Genomic DNA, 21812 nt, shown 5'->3' with positions numbered 1-21812 from the left:
ATAATTGATATTGGTACAATTTCTTTTAATCATTCCTGCGATATCTCAAATGTTTATCTAGTGACAGGACTTAAATACAATCTATTGAGTATTAGTCAACTATGTGACTCAAATCCANCAAATCTGTTGTTGAATACAAGGGAGGAAACATTCGTTTTGGTGATAACTCAAAAGGAATAGTAATTAATATTGGTACAATTTCTTTTAATCATTTCTGCGATATCTCAAATGTTTATCTAGTGACAGGACTTAAATACAATCTATCGAGTATTAGGCAACTATGTGACTCAAATCTAGAAGTCCATTTTCAAAAGAATCGATACTTGATAGTAGATTCATCTGGAAATAATCTACTACAAGGAAGTAGAGAAAAGAATGTATACATTCTTGATTATGTAAAAAACAATGGAGAACATATATGTCTATCTTCAATGAATGATGATCCCTGGATTAGGCATAAGAAACTTGGCCATGCAAGCATGAGACTAGTGGAGAAGCTAGCTAAAAATGGGCTAGTAATTGGGTTACCTAAGCTGGACTATTCAAAAGATTACATCTGCGACGAATGTCAAATGGGTAAGAAAACAAGAAACTCATTTTCTGGCAAGGATATTGTCTCCACAAACAAACCCTACAACTCCTACACATGGACTTATTTTGACCTACCAAAACAGCCAGCATCAAAGGTAAAATGTACGCTTTTGTAATAGTTGATGATTATTCTCGTTTTACCTGGGTTATGTTTTTATCTCACAAGGATGATACTTTAAAAAAAATTGAGTTTTTATGTGAGAAAGTTCAAAGAGACAAAGGTTATTATATTTCATCTATAAGAAGCGACCATGGAGGAGAATTTGAGAACAACTTGTTTGAAAAGTTCTGTAATGAGAAAGGCTATACTCACAACTCTTCTCACCTCGATCACCTCAACAAAATGGAGTTATGGAACGAAAGAACAGGACATTGCAAGATATGGCAAGAATGATGATCGTTGAGCGCTCTCTTCCACACAAATTTTGGGCAAAAGCTGTAAGTACAGCCTGTCATGTGTTGAATAGATGCTTAATCAGACCCATTCTGAAAAAGACTCCCTATGAATTGTGGAATGGTAAGAGACCTAACATTGGTTACTTCCATCCATTTTGGNTACTTTAAAAAATTTTGAGTTTTTATGTGAGAAAGTTCAAAGAGACAAAGGTTATTATATTTCATCTATAAGAAGCAACCATGGAGGAGAATTCGAGAATAGCTTGTTTGAAAAGTTCTATATTGAGAAAGGCTATACTCACAACTCTCTTCACCTCGATCACCTCAAAAATATGGAGTTATGGAACGAAAGAACAAGACATTGCAAGATATGGCAAGAATGATGATCGTTGAGCGCTCTCTTCCACACAAATTTTGGGCAAAAGCTGTAAGTACAGCCTGTCATGTGTTGAATAGATGCTTAATCAGACCCATTCTGAAAAAGACTCCCTATGAATTGTGGAATGGTAAGAGACCTAACATTGGTTACTTCCATCCATTTTGGATGCGAATGTTTTATTCACAACAATGGCAAGGATAATATTGGTAAGTTTGATGCACGAAACGATGAAGGTATATTTCTTGTCTACTCAAACTCTAGTATATCTTATCAAGTTTTTAATAAGCGTACTTTACATATTGAAGAATCTATTCATGTTGTTTTTTATGATTCTAAAAAATCTGTTGAGGTAAGAGTAAACGATGAACAGAGTCAACTGCCTATATCAACTCAAAGGGAGATAAGTAGTACTGAATAGACAACTGTAGAAGAACTTTCCATCGAACCTATAGTCGAATCTGTTCCAAATGAATGGATAAGCAAACCAAATTATCCAAACAAATTTACTATTGGAAATCCAAGTGAAGGTATGAAGACTCAAGCATCAAGAAGAAATGAGACACAAGTTTCACTCATCTCTCAGCTAGAACAAAAGAAACTAAAAGAGGCTCTCTCAAATAAATATTGGATCAAGGCCATGAAATATGAACTAGATCAGTTCGACAAAAAATAGGTCTGGACTCTAGTCCCTAAACCTAATAACAAGTCCATCATAGGAACAAAATGGGTTTACAGAAACAAACTGAATGAATCTGGAGAAGTGATCCGCAACAAAGCCCGTTTAGTGGCTCAAGGTTACTCTCAACAAAAAGGAGTCGACTATGATAAAACTTTTGCTCATGTAGCAAGGTTAGAATCTATTCATTTACTTCTAGTTTTTGCTGCTCATAAAGGTTTTGAATTGTTTCAAATTGATGTGAAAAGTGCTTTCCTAAATGGTTTTATTGAAGAAGAAGTTTTTGTTAAACAACCTCCTGGGTTTGAAAATCAAAATTTTCCCTATCATGTTTTCAAGCTCTCAAAAGCTCTGTATGGTCTTAAGCAAGCACCTCGTGCTTGGTATGATCGTCTCAACAACTTTCTTTTACGACATGGTTTTACTCGTGAAAAAATTGATACAACTCTTTTTGTTAAAAGATCCTCTTCTGAGAATCTTATTATTCAAATTTATGTTGATGACATTATTTTTGGAAGTGCTAATATCTCCTTATGTGAAGAATTTTCCGTACTTATGCAAAGTGAATTCGACATGAGTATGATAGGCGAATTAACCTTTTTCCTCGGACTACAAATCTATCAATCCGAGAAAGGTACATTCCTCTGTCAAACCAAATATTGCAAAGAACTCATTCAAAAATTTGGCATGGAGAACTCCAAGTCATTAGGCACTCCCATGATTTCCACTTGTTCTCTTGACAAAGATGATTAAGGTAAGACAGTCAATGAGACTAAGTATAGAGGTATGATTGGGTCTTTACTCTATCTTAGGGCCAGCCGACCGGACATCATCTTCAGTGTATGCAAATGTGCTCAATTTCAGTCTGCTCCTAAAGAATCCTAGCTAACTGCGGTAAAGCATATTATTCATTATTTAGTGGGAACATCTTCTTTGGTTTATGGTATCAAAAAGAGAAAAATTTCTTTCACGAAGGATTTTCTGACACTAACTATGCATGTGATAAAGACGACAGGAAAAGTACTAGTGCTACAAGTCAAATTCTGGGAAAATCATTGATTTCCTGGAACATTAAAAAAATAGGGCTCTCTCTCTCTACTACAGAGGCTGAATATATTGTCATCGGTCAATGTTGTGCTCAAATTCTATGGATGGTTCATCAATTAAGTGATTATGATTTATCCTTTAAACTTGTTAAAATTATTTGTGATAATTCTAGTGTTGTTTATCTGTCAAAAAAATATGTGCATCATTCTCTAGATAAGCATATTGATATCAAACATCATTTTATTAGAGATCATGTTTTAAAAAGTGAAATTGAAATTTCCTTTATTAGTACTGATTTTCAACTACCTGATATTTTTACAAAACCCCTTTTAGAGGAAAGGATTTGTTCTCTTTGTAAATCTTTGAATATTATTGAGAATCCTTTAAATTGTTGATATTATTGTTTGCATTAATTGTCTCTATTTCCATATATTTCATGTGTCCTCGTTAATATCTCTATTATTTCTTCTTTTGGATTGCTACTTTGGTGTGTTTTGGGTTGTGTAGCTCATCTTAAGACTATTTGTTGGTTAACTTTTTATTAAACTATATGTTCTTTCCTCATTGTTGATGCCAAAGGGGGGGAATTATTATTGTTTTGCCTATTTTATTATGCACTAACTAGCTAAAAAGAACACTAGAGTTCTCTACATAGCAAAGAATAGTCTCGCATACATTAGGGGGAATAAGTTACTAACTCAACTCCACCAGTCAACTACCATTCATTGCATTTAGGGAGAGCAAATCCAACATCCACTCTATAAGCCGACTATAACAGGGAAGTATCTCTGCTACATATTGACATTATCAAAAGGGGGGAGATTGTTAGTGTAAAATTTTAATGATAAACAACCTATTTTTTCAGAACATTAATCTTCATCAAAAAGGAAAGAATCAAGAATGAATCATGGATCCCATCGTCGTCAAAAAGGAAAGAATCAAGAATGAATCAAGGATCCTAATTGATAAAATATCAATCAAGGATCCAAATGAAGATCCTCAGAAATCATAGATCACAAAAGGTGCCAATCCAGGAAGATCTTGACTCAAGGAACTGTCCAAATTAAGATCCTTAGAAAGCACATATCACAAACGAAGCTAATCAAGGAAAGATGAATATCTCGACATCCAAACACTGATGGATACAACGGCAACATTCCAATCAATATTCAATCAAGGAAGACTGAAGGTGTCAAACATATACTCAATCAAGGAAGCTAAAGTTTCAAGGCTAAACTGAAGAATTCAATGGCTACAATCAATACTCAATCAAGGAAGCTGCAAAAGAATCGAGACTAAAAATCATCCTTGAGCTTTGTTCTTGGAAAAAAAGGATACCTTGTCTTCTTTTCCAAGGATCAAAATCTCTTGGGTTGCCATCTCTTCATAGGAAAGATTCAAGACTCCAAACACTATAAATGAAGGGTCGATTGCTGGAAGCAATTGTAGAAGAAGTCGGAATCATCTCACATTCTCTACTCTACTTTTAACAAACACTGTATTACTAAGTTCTACTGTGTAAACAAAAAAGAGAGGAGAGAAAAATATTGTTGGTAAGGCTTTTGTATCAAAAAAAAAAAAAGAGTGAAACTAATCACTGAGTGTAATCAGTTTACACTCATCTCTGTACTCACACCAAAGGTTACAAAGGCTTGAAGAGAACACCCTTGCAACCTAAGGGGACTGGACGTAAGATCCACATTGGATCCCAACCATTATAAAAACTTTTTGTGTCAATTTTACATTTCAATTTTTAATTATACTTCTCTACTAGCTACAGTCGACTAAGAGACACCTTTAGTCGACTACTCAAGAAGAAAATATAAAAAATAGCAATTCACCCCCCTCTTGCACTTCCATGAAGGACCGGTGAGTCATATTGTTGAACTAACGTTTTTAAGTCTTGGTTGTATCATGATTTTTTTGCTTTGTAATTATTAAAACAAGAAATTACACGTTAAAAAAATGTTCCAAGGCATTGTCCATGTCGAAAGGATATAACAATTAGTACAAAACAATCCAAGTAATTACCCAAGCGTTTTTAAAAAAAACTTTTTCGCTATTGTTACATAATCTTTCAAATGAAGTGACTAATAAATTGGGTTCTCATATCATCCTATTTATTTTTTAGGGGTGACAATTGGAGCAAAACATGGTGGGGCAGGACACACCGTTATAAGGTGGGGTAGGAAAATATTTAAATGGAGGAGGAGGGGTTAAAATAGGGCAGCACAAAATATTAATTTTGAATTATTTTTTTTTAATAAAACAGTATAGGTAAGGCAGGACAAAGTTCAAATTTAGTTTAAGAAAATAAGCACTCACATGAAATAAGTCTTTTACTTTGTGTTTTCACTTGTGGTAGTATAGTTTTGGATGGGAAAATCGTGTCTCTTTTTATGACGGCAGGGAAAATCATCCCATTTGATTTACAATAATTAATTCTATGTTCCAACTTATTTGATAAAAAAATTCCAAAAAAACATAATTTTTTTAAAAATAATATTGCAATGTTGATTTATATTTCTTAAAGTTTGTGCACAGTCATATCCTACACAGTTCTGCACTAACAATTATAGTGAAGCTCAAGCGAATTTAATTGGTATGCATGGTGCTCTAATCAACTGTTCGAGGCTCTAGAAGTTGGGTTGGATTCCATGATAGCGATTCAAATGATCAATAAAATTTGTATGCCTTCTTGGAGGATTCTAGGTATCATTGATGAAATAAATATGGTCAACTCAACAAGATTAGGGGCCTAAAGCGAAACTTAGGCCAAACTTAATGGAGGGGCTCTAATATTTTATTTTCATCATATATACTTTTATTGAGAAAATGGTCAAATGCCCCCCTAATCTATCTTCAGATTTCCAACTTTACACTTCAATTTCACGGGGGTCCTTTCACCCCCTTGAACTGTTTAAATTTTATATTATTACACCCTTAAAACATCACAACCACATTAAATGGCTGGTGAAACTCACGTGTTTGACACGTGGAAATTTTATTTAAAACTTTTTTTTATTCTTTTTCTTTTCTAATTTATTGTTTTAACAACTTGTTAAAGGCCACAATGTAAAAATGTACGTATGTATTTTGGATCTTCAAATTTGGAACTTGTTGACAACATAGATGGTTGGTAATTATTTTAAGATAAATATATTGAGTTTGACCGAGTTCATGGCCAAGATTTTTAGATTTGAAGAACACCGAAATTCCCTAGAAATCGATGGGCTTCCATATGAAATTATTGGATCTATATTCGTGATTTGGGAGTAGCTTTTGTTGATGGTTGGAAGAGTTGTGTATGGCTGAAAACTTCAGCTCATAGTTTAAAATAAGGAAAATACATAATTATCCCATTAAAGTAAGACCTGTTTTTTGAAAAGATACTTGAACTTTGCGGGGGTCCTACTATCCCCTTAAACAATTTTAAAGTGTTGTAAATATCCCATTTTTCAACCACCCTCAATTGCAAGAAAAGAAGTGCAATCATGCACCAGTTATAATCTGCCACGGGTTAATTTTAATTTTTAATCTTTATTTTCATTTTGTTTTCTTATTTTATTAACTTCATTTTCTTTTTCTTTTTCTTTTTCTCTTTCTTCTTCTTCATTACCTTCCTCTGCTCTTCTTCAGTCCTTCTAGTTGCCATCACCAAAATCCTCTACGTAGCCGTCATCTTCATCAATTATACAGGGTAGTCTTCATCGCGTCACTATTATAATACCATCTCCACTATTAATATCATCAAATTATTGTTAAATCAAAAAATAGATTACTAACAAATTATAAATTGAAAATTAGTAATCACCTCCAATCTACCATCTCATTTTCAAAATTACAACAATTATGCAGCAGAACACCATTACGATGAAGGTAATGGAATTCTATAATTCTCTCAAATCGAAAAAATGTATTTATTTACATGCTAAAGAACTACATAACAATTTATTTTATTTTTTAAAAAAAGAAACAATGTTATCTAGGAGGTTTATAATTATTACTATTTTGAAAAAAAATAAGAGCAAAAGAAGAAAAAGGAAAAAAGAGAAGCAAGAAGACAAAGGAAATAAATGAGTGAAGTAAATGGGTCTTGTAAGTTGAAGAAGATAGAGAAGAGGTAGTTTGTTCTTTGAAAATCTTGGGGAAGAAGATAACAAAATTAAAGAACTGAGAAAGTACAGTAAAATAAGTAAAAGAAAAGAAAAATAATAATACTTCTAATTAAATAAATTCTTAAATAAATATTTATTTACTTTTTGGTTCAGGTCACTCTCTACAAGAGAGTGAACTACACTCTACATGCCACGTAGGCACATAATGGGACAATAAATTCATTCCAAATAAGAATAAGGGGGTAATAGGACCCCTACAAAGTTCAAGTGTCTTTATAAAAACTATGTCTTACTTTAATGGGTAATTATGTATTTTCACATTTGTATTTTCTCTAATGTGAAGCACCAACTTGAAACCTCTGTTAAATATAGTTCAAAAGCTTGAGTTCAAAATTCGATTTACCATAAATGGGCTCCGTTTTGAGTGGATAATATATCAAAAGAATCAAAACGTCGAGAAAAGCTTGTCTTAAATTTAGTTCGATTTTGAGAAGATTTAGAGTGGTTTTACATCAAATTCTCATAGCAATGGGACAAAGAAGATGAAGAACGGGTGATGCATTTTTCAGATTTGCAGAAAAATGACAGTTATTGAAATCAGTTGAGGAAAATTTCTATGAGTTTGTTGAGTATTGAATATAGGATCAAAAAATCTCTTAGTATTCAAAGTTTATTGAAGAAAATCAGTTGGGTGTCCTTATTCAAGTTTAATTTTGCTTTGATTTGAAAGATTTTAGGTACATAATTCTTGATTGTGGAGAGTGGTGGGTGAAATTTCTATATATGATTTGTGGTGTATCGATTGACGTAGTGATGACGATGATTTCAAAATGGTGAATGATGATGCAATTTGGTGTTTGCCATAGATGTTGTATGAAGTTACTACAAAGAAGAAAACAAATTAAATGAGAAAAATAATTAGGAAAAAAAAAGAAAAAAGAAAATAAAAATACATGTATTAAAAAAAATATTAGAAATAATATTTTAATATTTGTTTTTGGTCTTCACTCTCTTTGAGAGAGTGAAATACACTCACTTTGCAAGGTAAGCATTTGGAGAGATAATAATTTCAATTTTAAATAGTTCAAGAGGGTGATAGGACCCCCGTGAAATTGAAGTGTGTAGTTGGAAATCCAAACATAGGTTAGGGTGGAATTTGGTCATTGTCTCTACTTTTATTTAAAATCTATTTTTCTAATATTTTTTTCATGTGAAGTCATTAGTTACTATTTTTTAATCGATTTGGTTTAATAATTCTTTTTCAGTTGATAATATAGCTAATCCATTCAATCAACTCTCTTGAGACATTGTTGATCTTAAATAAGATTTAATCAATTTTAGTTTCGAAAAACTTCATTCAGCTGAGACAATAGTTACAGGAACTGTTAACATTATTCTATAAGGAATGTGTGTATTTGGAAAAGAATCAAGTCTTTTTATTTGATTGAGTATTTATATTATATCATTATCTTCTACTTGTATTATTTCTCTTAACACTTTTTATTCATAAATCTAAACCCTCAATATCAGAATAACTATTATGTGTTAAAGAAAGTTCAAGGTTAAGACAATGTCTTTTTTAAATTCTCATCATCTAGTGATCTCAATTTACCACTAAATAAGAAACCAAAAATATTTGCATATGGTTCAATTGGTTCTTACGAAATTCAGGTTCTATATTCATCTTAATTAGTTCTTATGAAATTCAAGTTCTATATCTCATATGCAATTTCCTTGGTAGAAAATCGTAGCACTCATAGTACATATAAAAAATAATTAAAAATAACATTTATAAGTAACTATTTTTTTTAAATGGTGGTCCCCCAAAAATAAAGGGCCCCAAGCGATGACTTTAGTAGCCTAGGGGTTAAGACGGCCCTACGCAAATGTGAATCATGTCGAGTTAATAATATTTCAAAAAACTTAAAACATTGAGACAAGCTCATATCTAAATTTTGGGACTGTTTAGAGGAGATTTGAGTTGGTTAGGATTGAAAAACATTGATATGCAATGTTTACTTAACTGTATAAAAAACGAATATAGATGTATATACATATCTGATACATAGTTATACACCATTTATACACAATTATACAATATTGATACATTACATATACATATGATCATTTTATTAAAAATATTTTTTGTTGCCTATATATATTGGTAAGTAACCCCAGAAACTCGATCATTTGTGATTTTCTATTAAGGCGGAATCCATCATCAATCTTTTAAAGTTTGCACTAATTTTTTCTAGACACTTTAACTAGACCTTATTTATTTTAAACACCTCAAACAAGGCATGTTATGTCATTTTGAGACTCTTTTGACAATTAACTGGAATTATAATGTAACACCCAAAAAGAATATTCTTAGTTAAGCTCCTAACCATTCTTGAATTGTGTATAACGTCGTTCTAAGTGACTCTTAATTTTCGTAGGTGTTAAGGTCAATTCGTTAGTGTGGGAATGAATTTGGATATGAATTAAGATCACTAGAATCTCCTAGCACAAATTTGAGTTGAAAGTTTCCTTACCGATTAATTTTAGTAATAAGATTCTACTAGGGTCAACTTCATATGATCATATCTCTTAGAATATAAAGAGTCACGTGACCCATAACCTATCAAATTAAAGGTATTTGAATTTTCTTTCCAGTGCCACCAATTTTGCGTCAATTTGAAAAATTTATGACCATTTTAGTAACCTAATACAGTAATTTCGTAAAGTCGTACGGGTTTCTTAACGTCTTAGCTATCCACTCATGTAATCACATTTGTTATTAGGCCTCTCATCTGCTACACGATTTCTATAGACTTCACTAACTCCGTATTAGTCTAAATCTGGACTAGGTTAGGAATTCTCAAGTTACTATGAAAAAGTTTTCCGGCCTAAAATTTTCCCCCGTTGGCTTTTATATAACGACGGGAGCAGGTCATTACAATAATAATATGAATTTGACACAAACTTATAAAAACAATTTTTACCATTAGTTGAAGTTTATATATTACCCCGTCGAACTTGAACGCTCAAGTTTGAATTGAAAATTATCCTTGATGGCAATGTGATTTACAACATCTTGGAGTATCCCCTTGTTCATATACAACTGACATTTTTAATGTATTTATGAAATCTATTGTCGATTATGTTGTCTTCATCAATTTCTATTTCATCACGTGAGTAGTTTCCATCTACTGGCATAAGTGCTTGAGTGAGTTCAACACGTTCTACCAATTGCATATCCTGGGTAGAACTTGAAGTTGAATTGTGAGGATTCGAATTTGACAAAATTTCAACACATTTTTTCTCCTTCAATGTTATACACAGAGGAAAATCAGTGAAGGAACCATTTTTCTTCAAATTCCAAGTACCATCTCAAACTCCTATCACTGTATATCTTCATTGGAGTATAATTCTGCTTCACAGAATATTTAATTTCAATTGTATCCATAACAGCATAAATACCACGTATCTTCGTTATTTCATAAAGAATGGTATCTAAATTGGAACTCTCTTTTAGTGTCACGCCATCAACTATGAAATTGTGTTCGCTATCCTATCCACCATTGTGTTTAACCAAAACTACAATTTCTTCTTCCATGTCAAAAATTTAGATGTGGTTAATATTAGTAATTTTCAGTTTGAGGAAAAAAAATATAATCTGTAGTAAACAATCGTTCGCTTGATTTGTTGAAGGAAGAGATTATCGATGTATTAGAATTCTTATAAAAGGTTGTTATTGTTAGATTAAATAAAGGGAAAATGCGTAAGTACCCCCCAGCCTATCCCTCAAATTCCTGAGACACACCTAATCTTTACTGAGGTCCTATTACCCCCCCCCCCCAAACTTATTTTATATATAATTTTCTACCCCTTTTTGACTGACGTGGCACCATCTTGTGGGCCCAGCGCGTGTTGACAATTTTTTCAAAGATAGTGCCACGTCGGCCAAAAAGAGGTAGAAAATTATATATAAAATAAGTTCGGGGGGGTAATAGGACCTTAGTAAAGGTTAGGTGTGTCTCAGGGATTTGGGGCATAGGCTGAGGGGGTACTTATGCATTTTTCCTTAAATAAAGAAACTTTAGAGTTTGTGGTACCTTGAATCTCTACTATATCTTACACACGATCTATTCAGAATGTAAAATGGCTATAAAAGTAAATACTAAATATGTCATAATTGTTATTCACCGAATACGACCATATATATGCAATTATTTATAAAAAAAAGTATCTACTTATTATTTTCCCGATTTTAATCATCCAAATCCAAAAGAAAAATCAGCCCATTGACACAATATTCAAACATTTTAAAGACAAAAATTACTAAATAAAAATATAATAAAATAAATAAAAATACATGAATAATAAAAATAATCTTCATATATATATATATATACACACACTAGTTTTTCGACACGTGTGTTGCACGTGATTATCAGTTCAAAAATTTTAAGCGAAGATTTGAATAGTAATGTTTGTACAAAATAGTATTGCAGATTCGTTTGTGAATGTTCAATGTGGATCATCATATATATGTCTTATTCACATGAACCAATGAAGATGGTCAATGAAAAATTTTATTGGTTAAATGCAATAATGTATATATTTTTTTCAATTTGATGAGGTTGAATCATGTAATTAGTCGTATCTCACAAATATTATTTTATATACGATATTTGTTTGTATTTTTATTGTCACCTAACTAGATGTGCTTTGCACGTGTATTCCACATAATCTCTTTAGATGTCATATGAACATGTTGAGAACGACAACATTTTATTTTTTAGAACTATTTTTGTATATTAATTTTTAGGGAAAATGCATAAGTCCCCCCCCCCCCCCAAGCCTATGCCCAAAATCCCTGAGACACACCTAACACTTACTAAGGTCTTATTATCCCCCCCCAGACTTATTTTATATATAATTTTCTACCCCTTTTCGGCCTACGTGGCACTATCCTTGAAAAAATAATCAACACGCGTTGGGCCCACAAGATAGTGCCACGTAGGCCAAAAAGGGGTAAAAAATTATATATAAAATAAGTTCGAGGGGTAATAGGACCTTAGTAAAGGTTAGGTGTGTCTCAGGGATTTTGGGCATAGGCTGGGGGGTACTTATGCATTTTCCCTAATTTTTATTTTATAAGTTATAACATAATAGATGACGTTCCTTTTGTTGGCTCTCATATTTGACTTCTCGATTAATTGTGTACATAAATGAAAGATAGTTAGCTGAGAAAGGTTTCTTCTGTTTTACCGAAAAACTAAAGTTAAAATTAAAGAATATATTATATCTGTGAAATCATAGATATATAATCACCTATTTATCTTACACGCAACAAAGATATAGTTCATATACTTGTAAACAATTTTCAATTTATTCAACCAAGCATGATTCATCAAAGGAAAAATAACAACACTGTGTTATCACATATATAGGGGCGGTATAATCATATGTAAAATTATTGGTCGAAAGTTAATATAAGGAAAGATAAAAGATAGAAATAATTAATGTAATAACTATGAGAATTCATAATATTTAGGGAAAATGCATAAGTACCCCCCCAGCCTATGCTCGAAATCCCAGAAACACACCTAACCTTTACTAAGGTCCTATTACCCTCCCGAACTTAATTTATCTATAATATTCTACCCCTTTTCGGCCTACGTGGCACTATCCTTGAAAAAAATGTCAACATGCGCTGGGNAGTGTGAATAACATTTCCAATAATTAGTAATAACTTATACTTACATAAATAAATAGGACTTTTAATTAATGTTACTATTTTTTTATATTTATTAGATTTTAATTTAGTGTAGGGACAAAATGAAAATGTTTATTCCATATTACTGAATATAAAATTTATTTTGTTAATGATAAATTTTAAATGATTCATATATATTAACATATATATATATATATATATATATATATATATATATATTAATGAAAATATATATCTCATAAAAATTAGCTAATAATTAAATAATAAAAATTAAACAAATACAGACTTCAACTGGCGCTATTAGAGGTCATATGAACTTTTCTTCATTGAAAATAGTGAAATATTAAGAAATAGTAAATTAGTAAAACAAATGGGCAATGTTTACATAGTAATAACTATTTTGAATCAAACTTTCTCACAATCTAAATCACATAAGTAGCATTGATAAATAAAGTCATTCTTTTGTATTGAGCATAAAAAAATAAACCATGACAATTCTCTAACTTTTGAGAAGTTAAATTATTTTAGAAAAAGATATTCAGAAACATATATCTATGTCAGAAGAGAAATTGTTAACAAAAACAAATGAATTTAGACTACAATAAAAATTAAACCAATACAAACTTCAAATGGCGTTAATAGCAAGTCATATGAACTTTTCTTCGTCGAAAATACTGAAATATTTAGAAATAGTAAATCAATAAGAAAAAGGGTAATGCTTATATAGTAATAACTATTTTTAATTAAACTTCCTAACAATCTAAATCACATAAGTAGCATTGATAAATAAAGTTATTTTTTTGTCTAGAGCATCCAAAAATGAACCATGACAATTCTCTAACTCTTGAGAAGTTTAATAATTTTGGAAAAAGATATTCAGAAGCATATATCTACATCTCAAGAGAAATTGTTAACAAAAACAAATGAATTTAGACTACAATAAAAATTAAACTAATACAAACTTCAACTGACATTATTGTCATATAAACTTTTCTTCGTCGAAAAATATTTTAAAAAGTGCTATGTTCATATAGTAATAACTATTTTGAAGCAAACTTCTTAACAATCTAAATCACATAAGTAGCATTGATAAATAAATTCATTCTTTTNTACTGAAATATTTAGAAATAGTAAATCAATAAAAAAAAAAGGGTAATGCTTATATAGTAATAACTATTTTTAATTAAACTTCCTAATAATCTAAATCACATAAGTATCATTGATAAATAAAGTTATTTTTTTGTCTAGAGCATCCAAAAATGAACCGTGATAATTCTCTAACTCTTGAGAAGTTTAATAATTTTGGAAAAAGATATTCAGAAGCATACATCTACATCTCAAGAGAAATTGTTAACAAAAACAAATGAATTTAGACTACAATAAAAATTAAACTAATACAAACTTCAACTGACATTATTGTCATATAAACTTTTCTTCGTCGAAAAATATTTTAAAAAGTGCAATGTTCATATAGTAATAACTATTTTGAAGCAAACTTCTTAACAATCTAAATCATATAAGTAGCATTGATAAATAAATTCATTCTTTTGTCTTTAACATCAAAAAAACAAATCGTGACAATTTTATAACTCTTGAGAAGTTTAATAATTTTTGAAAAAGATATTTAGAAACATATATTTACATCACAAGAGAAATTGTTAAAAAAAAAACAAATGAATTTAGACTACATCATGTTAACTTCATATATTGGAACATTACATATTAATGTATATACTAAGCAAAAAAATAATAATTATTATTATATCATTAAAATTATAGTCCTCAAGTACTCGAGGTTAAGAATATACCCTCTTAGGAAAGAACAATTTACTTCATCAGAATAGTGGTACATCATATTCCGCTAAACTTTGAACTCACTCAACAACAATAAATCACACGAAATTGTTTAAAATGTAAGAAGAAGAAGAAGAGTAGAAGATAAAAAAAATTGTTGTTGAAAAATGAGAGGAAACCCCTCTATTTAAAGTCAACAAAGGGTAGTATGAACAAGTGTTTTTTGTGTCTTATCTTAAAAGTCATGACCTTTCCGAGAAGTCACAACCCCTTGGAAAAGTCACAACTTACTGAAAAAGTTAAAACTCTTTGGAAAAGTCACAACTCTTTGGAAAAGTCACAATTTTTTGGAGAAGTCACAACTCATCGAAAACTCACAACCCTTTGAAAAAAGACACAACTTAAAAAAATCACAACCTAAGTTAGGGATATTATAGTAATTTAACATTCAAGTTAGGAGTTCATTATTTCAAGGTATATATATATATATATATATTGCAGGAGTAATTAAATATGTCAATTATTAGGTGTTCACACTATCTTCTACCCCTCCCCCACCAAAACCCCAACTTACCTTATTCCCCCACCCCCACCCTTCCCCTTTCTTTCATTTTTCTTCCTTTTTTCCTCTTTGATTTTAGTTTTGTTTGTTGTAGATTTGAATTGAAGGACTAGTATTCTACATTGATAGTAATTTTTGGGTGAGTTTCCAACAAAAGAGATAGCATGCATTCTTCTTTTTTTTTCCTTTCAATACTTTTTGTTTTGTTCTTTCGTTCTGATAAAAAAAAAATTAATGTACCAGTGTTTAATTTAACAAATACATGAATGTTTAATTTCTCATATTACTCAAAACATGAATGTGAAAGGGTTTTATCACATGAAGGATTCATAGGGTTGAATGTTTTTCTCAACTAAACTTTGTATTCAGATTTAGGAGCTACTCTAATGAACTCTAGCTTGGATTGACTACTTGATTGTGCCTTTCCATGGATAATAAGATGAATATGACTAATGACTATTTCGTGGGATTTATGCTTAGCACCGAGAGGATATTGAGTTGACAGTTATCCCATAGAAGAGGCCAGGTTTCTAGTAGCAATCTCTGTATCCCATAACTATGTGCCACATAGGCATGTCTTAGATATACATTAGCTATTGGATCCACTTAAGCTAGAAGCTTATGGTTCTCACCTTGGCAAGTAAGGACATCTGTTTTCAGTGTGGGATAGACACCAGATTCCATGTTATAGCTCACATACTCTACGTCAGTTTATGACAAACTTCCACAATAATGAACTAAGGTTACTTCTAGAAGTATCTCAAATGTGTTTTCAAGATGTTTTAGCTAAGATTGACCATGAATATGACTTATGTTTTCCTACATATTATTTAAACATTTAGCTTGGTCATTGCATGTCATATAATGTCCTTTTTGCATGATTTCATGACTCTTATGCATTGCTATCATACTTGGTATATTCTACGTACTAACACATACTTTTGCCTACATTGTTTCACAAATTTAGGGTCTGATGCTCTTCTTCCCATACCCATGGCTAGTGATCCCTTTCGGACTTTTAAGATTGATGAGTGCTCATGTTTCGAGGATCAGGACTCTTTTATTGCTTTCATGTCTTTTCATTTCAGATTTTGTATGTAATGTAGGGGTTACGTCCCAATCACTCATATGTTGTAATAGATGGCTTTGAGACTTATGTTAGACTTCCGCTACTTTTATCAAACTCTTTATGAATCGAAAATGTCTTTTGAACCCTTTAAGATTCTATTATCTTGTATATGCATTCTAAGTGGCTTGTATATGGTTTCTCGAGGTCCTATACGTCATGTTACGAGTAAGGTGTCCTTTGGGTTGGGACAAACTTGGTATTCAAAACACAAGGTTGAGAAAGGTCCTAGGAAGTTTCTAAGCCACGTCAAGTGGATTCTTGTTCAAAAGTGTGAAACGCGCCAGATTTATGAATAAGAAGTCGTAAGATGATTAGGAAACTACACTTCTTTCATTATCTAAAGTCATGTGATAGAGTGTAACTCTAAATGTCCTTATCCTAATCCCTATCCGATGCTTTTTAGGATATGGCCCCTTGGAGAGAATACGTTAGGAGGAATATGAATGAGAATGTGTAATGAGAAGCTCCTAAAGTTTCGGCTAACCCTTTGGCCGAACAAGTGGCTAATGCAAAGCTTAGGACTGTTTTTCAAGTGTGTACCCATGCCATGACGGCTCAAGACAATAGAGAGGTTGTGGTCCCTGTGAACCCAAATGTGGGTATGGCGGCAACTAAAGTGAGGGACTTCACTAGAATAAATCCTCTAGAGTTTCATGGTTCCAAGGTTGAGAAAGATCCTCAAGAGTTCATTGATGAAGTGTATAGGGTGTCCATAATCATGGGAGTCACGTCGGTGGAAAAGGGGTAATTGGTTGCTTATCAACTTAAGAGTGTTTCTCACGTTTGGTTCAACTAATGGAAATAAGAGAGGGCAGTTGATGTGGGTCCTCTTGATTGGGAAAAGTTTAAGGTCGTTTTCCTTGATAGGTTCTTTCCCCTTAAGATGAGGGAGGAAATGGTACTTGAATTCATCAACCTTAATCAAGGAAACATGAGTTTTAAGGTTATGCTTTGAAGTTCACACAATTGTCTAGTTATGCTCCTACTATGTGAGTCGATCCTACAGCAAGGATGAGAAATTTTGTTTCGGGAGTGTTAGAGATGGTAGTCAAAGAATGTTGTACCACCATATGCTTATCAATTCGCCTAATGACGCATTCTCAACAAATAAAAAAAATGAAACTTAAGGAAAGATCCAAGGAGGCAAAGAAGGCAAGGACCAGTGATGGTGACTTTTCACATTCAAGGTCCGATGGACATGGTTGTTCTAAGTTTTGACAAAGGTTTTCCGGTCAAGGTTTCTCTAATGCTCCTCCTAAATTCAACAAAGATAGTGTCTAACCCTAAACCTCAAGGAGGCAATGGTTGTGGATTTTCATCATCTACTTGTGCTAAATGTAGGAGGAAACATGAGGGTAAATGCTTAGACGATACAAATGGTTTCTTTGGTTGTGGTAAGAGTGGTCATAAGATAATTTATTGTCCATCACTTACGACTAAGGTAAGAGAAGGTTGGCAAGCTCCTCTTAGTGGTTCGGGTTCAAGTTCTTTAAAGCAAAATTGATTCTATGCACTTCAAACTCTTCATGAGCAAGAGGATTCTCCCGATGTTGTTACCGGTATGTTGAAAGTCTTTCATCTTGATGTTTATGCCATACTTGATACAAGTTCTACCTTTTATTTTGTGACACCATATGTGGCTCTGAGGTTTGATATATCTTCGGATGTGTTGTTAGATCCTTTTTCTGTCTCTACTCCTATTGGTGAATCTATTTTGGCTAAGAGAGTCTATATAAATTGTCTCATATCCTTCTCCCATAGATTCACTCATGTTAATCTTTTAGAGCTTGATATGTTAGATTTCGATGTTATCCTTGGTATGGATTGGTTGCATTCATGTTTTGCTTCTATTGATTATAGAACCCGAGTAGTCAAGTTTCAATTTCTAAGTGAACCCATCCGAGAGTGGAAATGGGGAAATTCTATGCCTAAGAGTCAGTTTGTTTCTTGTCTTAAAGCTAGAAAAATGTCTTCTAATGGTTGCATATATCATCTTCTTTGTGTTAGGGATATGGATTCTGAAACCCCTACTCTTGAGTCGGTCCCAGTTGTTAATGAGATTCCAAAAGTGTTTCCCAATGATCTACCCGATGTTCCTCCCGAAAGGGAAATAAACTTTGGTATTGACCTACTCCCAGATACGCAACCTATCTCTATTCCTCCTTAGAGAATGGATCTGGCAGAACTTAAAGAAATAAAGGAGAAATTGAAATCTTTGTTGGATAAGGGTTTCGTCCGACCAAGTATCTCTCCATAGGATGCTCTAGTCTTGTTTGTTCGAAAGAAATATGGTTCACTTCATATGAAAATCAATTACCATCAGTTTAACAAGGTTACCATTAATAATAAGTATCCTCTTCCAAGGATAGATGATTTATTTGGTCAACTACCAGGAGAAAGTTACTTCTTTAAGATTGACCTCCGGTAGGATTATCACCATTTGAGGGTGAAAGATGGTGACATTCCAAAAATGGAATTTTGAACTTGGTATGGTCATTACGAGTTTTTGGTGATGTCCTTTGGATTGACTAATGCTCTAGCTGTATTTATGGGTTTGATGAATAGGGTGTTTAGACAATACCTTGATATATTTGTAATCGTGTTTATTGATGATATCTTGATCTATTTAAGGAGTGAAGACGAGCATACCAGTCATTTGAGGATTGTGTTGCAAGTCCTCAAGGACCAACAAGTCTTTGCAAAGTTTAGTAAGTGTGAGTTTTGGTTAAGATTTGTGACTTTTCTTCATCACATTGTTTCCGGAAAGGGTATTGAGGTAGATCTAAGAAGACAGATGTGGTTAAGAGATGGCCTAAACCTCTATCCCCTTCAGATATTAGGAGTTTCTTGGGTTTAGCCGGTTACTATAGAAAGTTTGTGGAAAGGTTTTCTTCGATTGCCTCTCCATTGACGGTATTGACCCAAATAAAAGTCAAATTCTTATGATTGAAAACTTGTGAAAAGAGTTTTCAGGAATTTAAAGTTAGACTTACTTCCACTCCGGTGTTGACTTTACCAAAAGAAACCGATGGGTTTGTTGTTTATTATGATGATTCAAGAATTAGGTTAGGATGTGTCCTTATGCAAAATGGAAAAGCCAGTGCCGATGCTTCAAGGGAACTTAAGATTCACGAAAAGAACTATCCTACCCATGACATAGAACTAGTGGCGGTTGTGTTTGCTTTAAATAATTGGACGCATTGCTTATATGATGTTCATGTTGATGTATTTACCGACCACAAAAGGTTGCTGATGAACTTTTTTTACCTAATGACTTGGCATCAGTGCATCTAGTTTTCCATGTTTCCTTATTGAATAAATGTGTTAGTGATCTGACATATATAGTAACATTGGAGTCTTGTATAAAGGATAGCCTTCCTAATGAAGAAGTTCCAGTTGAGATTTTAGATCGAAAAGTTTGGCAGTTGTGAAAGAATGAAGTTGCTTCCATAAAGGTTCTTTGGAGGAATCAGTTAGTTGAGGGTGCTACTCGGGAGGCCGAGGCCGATATGATATCCCGTTATCCTCATCTCTTACCCTCTGTTCCTACTCTAGCTTGAGGTATTTAGTTCCTCACGGTGTACTCTTTTGGTTTCATGTTTCTTAGATATTACTCCCTCCATTCCATATTAAGTTAATTTTTGAGGTGTTTCACACCCTTTAAGAAAAGTAGATTAAGACATAAATTGAACCTAGTTTTCCATTTTTACCCTTATTAATTATTGTCAAATTTATGATTAAAATAACTAAATATTAATTAATCACTAATTCCAATACTAACTAATGAAGGGTTAAATTGGAAAAACACTCAAAAAGTAGTCTTAAAAACTCAACAATTAAGTTAATTTGAAAAATGGAAAATGCCTCAAAAATTAACTTAATATGGAATGGAGGGAGTACCATGTTTCCTCATTTATGCATATTCATGAAAAGCTTAAATTTTAAGAAAATGAGTAAACTTGATTGATTTCTCCATGTTTATGTGCATTTAAGTATGAGCTGCATATAGGCCTCATGAGATGATGTTTTAGATATGTTTTAGCTTGGAGTTGATTTTCCTCCTCAGATATGTGCATTTATGTGTTTGCATTCATGTTGGGCTATTAGATCTTCTTCTTATGCTCCTTATGACATTTTGAGTTTCATTTGAGGATGAATATTCTAAGGGGAAGATATTTTAACACCTTATATTTGGAAAATGCAATTTTTGGGTTGCAGGTGTGACCTATGGCTCCCACCTACGGTTGGTAAGAGCACTTACATACCGTAGGTGGCATCCATAGGTGACAGGGGAAAAAGAAGTAAAGTTTTTGGAAATTTGTAGGACCTATGGTGGCTATGTACGGTCCATAGGTAGACCTACCAATCGTACATGGGCCCCTTCGTATGAAAGTCCAAAAACAAGTCCCTCAACCCCATTGACCCGGATGGTCTGTACGTAGTTGGACCGCAGGTCTAACCATCGGTGGAGGTCCCTAATATTATTTTACAGGCTTTTGGGTCTTTTTCTTATTATTCTAACCTAATACTATGTCATTTTACCCTCTACCTAGGCCTTATATAAACATTTTTACCCCCAAATTACCCAATTAAACTCATTCTCCTGAATTCTCAAAGTTGATCAAATTTCTTCCCCAATATTTCTCTCTCTCAAGCTTGAAGAAGGAGTCTAGGTTTCAAGATCAAGTCTCCAATTCACAATTGATTGTGGGCTTTTGACATCAAGGTATGATAGTATTCACCTATGGAGTTCTTTCCTTTACATGGTTTCTAAACTCTCCAATTTTACAAGATAAAATCTCTAATTGAAATTAGGGTTTTATTGAATCGCATGGATTCCTTTCAATTATGATCCAATTGATTGTTTTATGTCTTTTTATGCATGAGTCGAAGTAATTACATGTTTTAATTTGAATTCCCATGAAACCATGTGTAATCTATGATTTCTAGACTATGACCTTATGATGTGGTTTTTGAACTATGACAGACGAATTTATGAAGATATGCATGTTTCTTTATGAAATTGATGAAAATGATGTAAGGGTGCTTTGACAGTAAAGCATCGATGTTGTTGTTGTTGTGAAAAGATTTCTCACATATTACTCAAAAAATGAATGTGGAAGGGTTTTCTCACATGAAGATTGGGGTGAAAGGTTTTCTCCACTAAACTTTGAATCAAGATTCAGGAGCTATTCTAATGAACTCTAGCTTGGATTGGCTACTTGATTGTGCCTTTCCATGGATAATAAGATTAGTATGACTAGTGACTATTTTGTGGTATTTATGCTTAGCACCAAGAGGATATTGAGATGGAAACTCCCCCGTAGAAGAGGCCAGGTTTCTAGTAGCAATCTCTCTATCCCATAACTATGTGCTACCATAGGTTTGTCTTAGA

The sequence above is a fragment of the Solanum stenotomum genome, chromosome 4, assembly GCF_019186545.1.
Source record: "Solanum stenotomum isolate F172 chromosome 4, ASM1918654v1, whole genome shotgun sequence".
Taxonomy (NCBI): Eukaryota; Viridiplantae; Streptophyta; class Magnoliopsida; order Solanales; family Solanaceae; genus Solanum; species Solanum stenotomum.
This window is presented reverse-complemented; position numbering follows the sequence as displayed.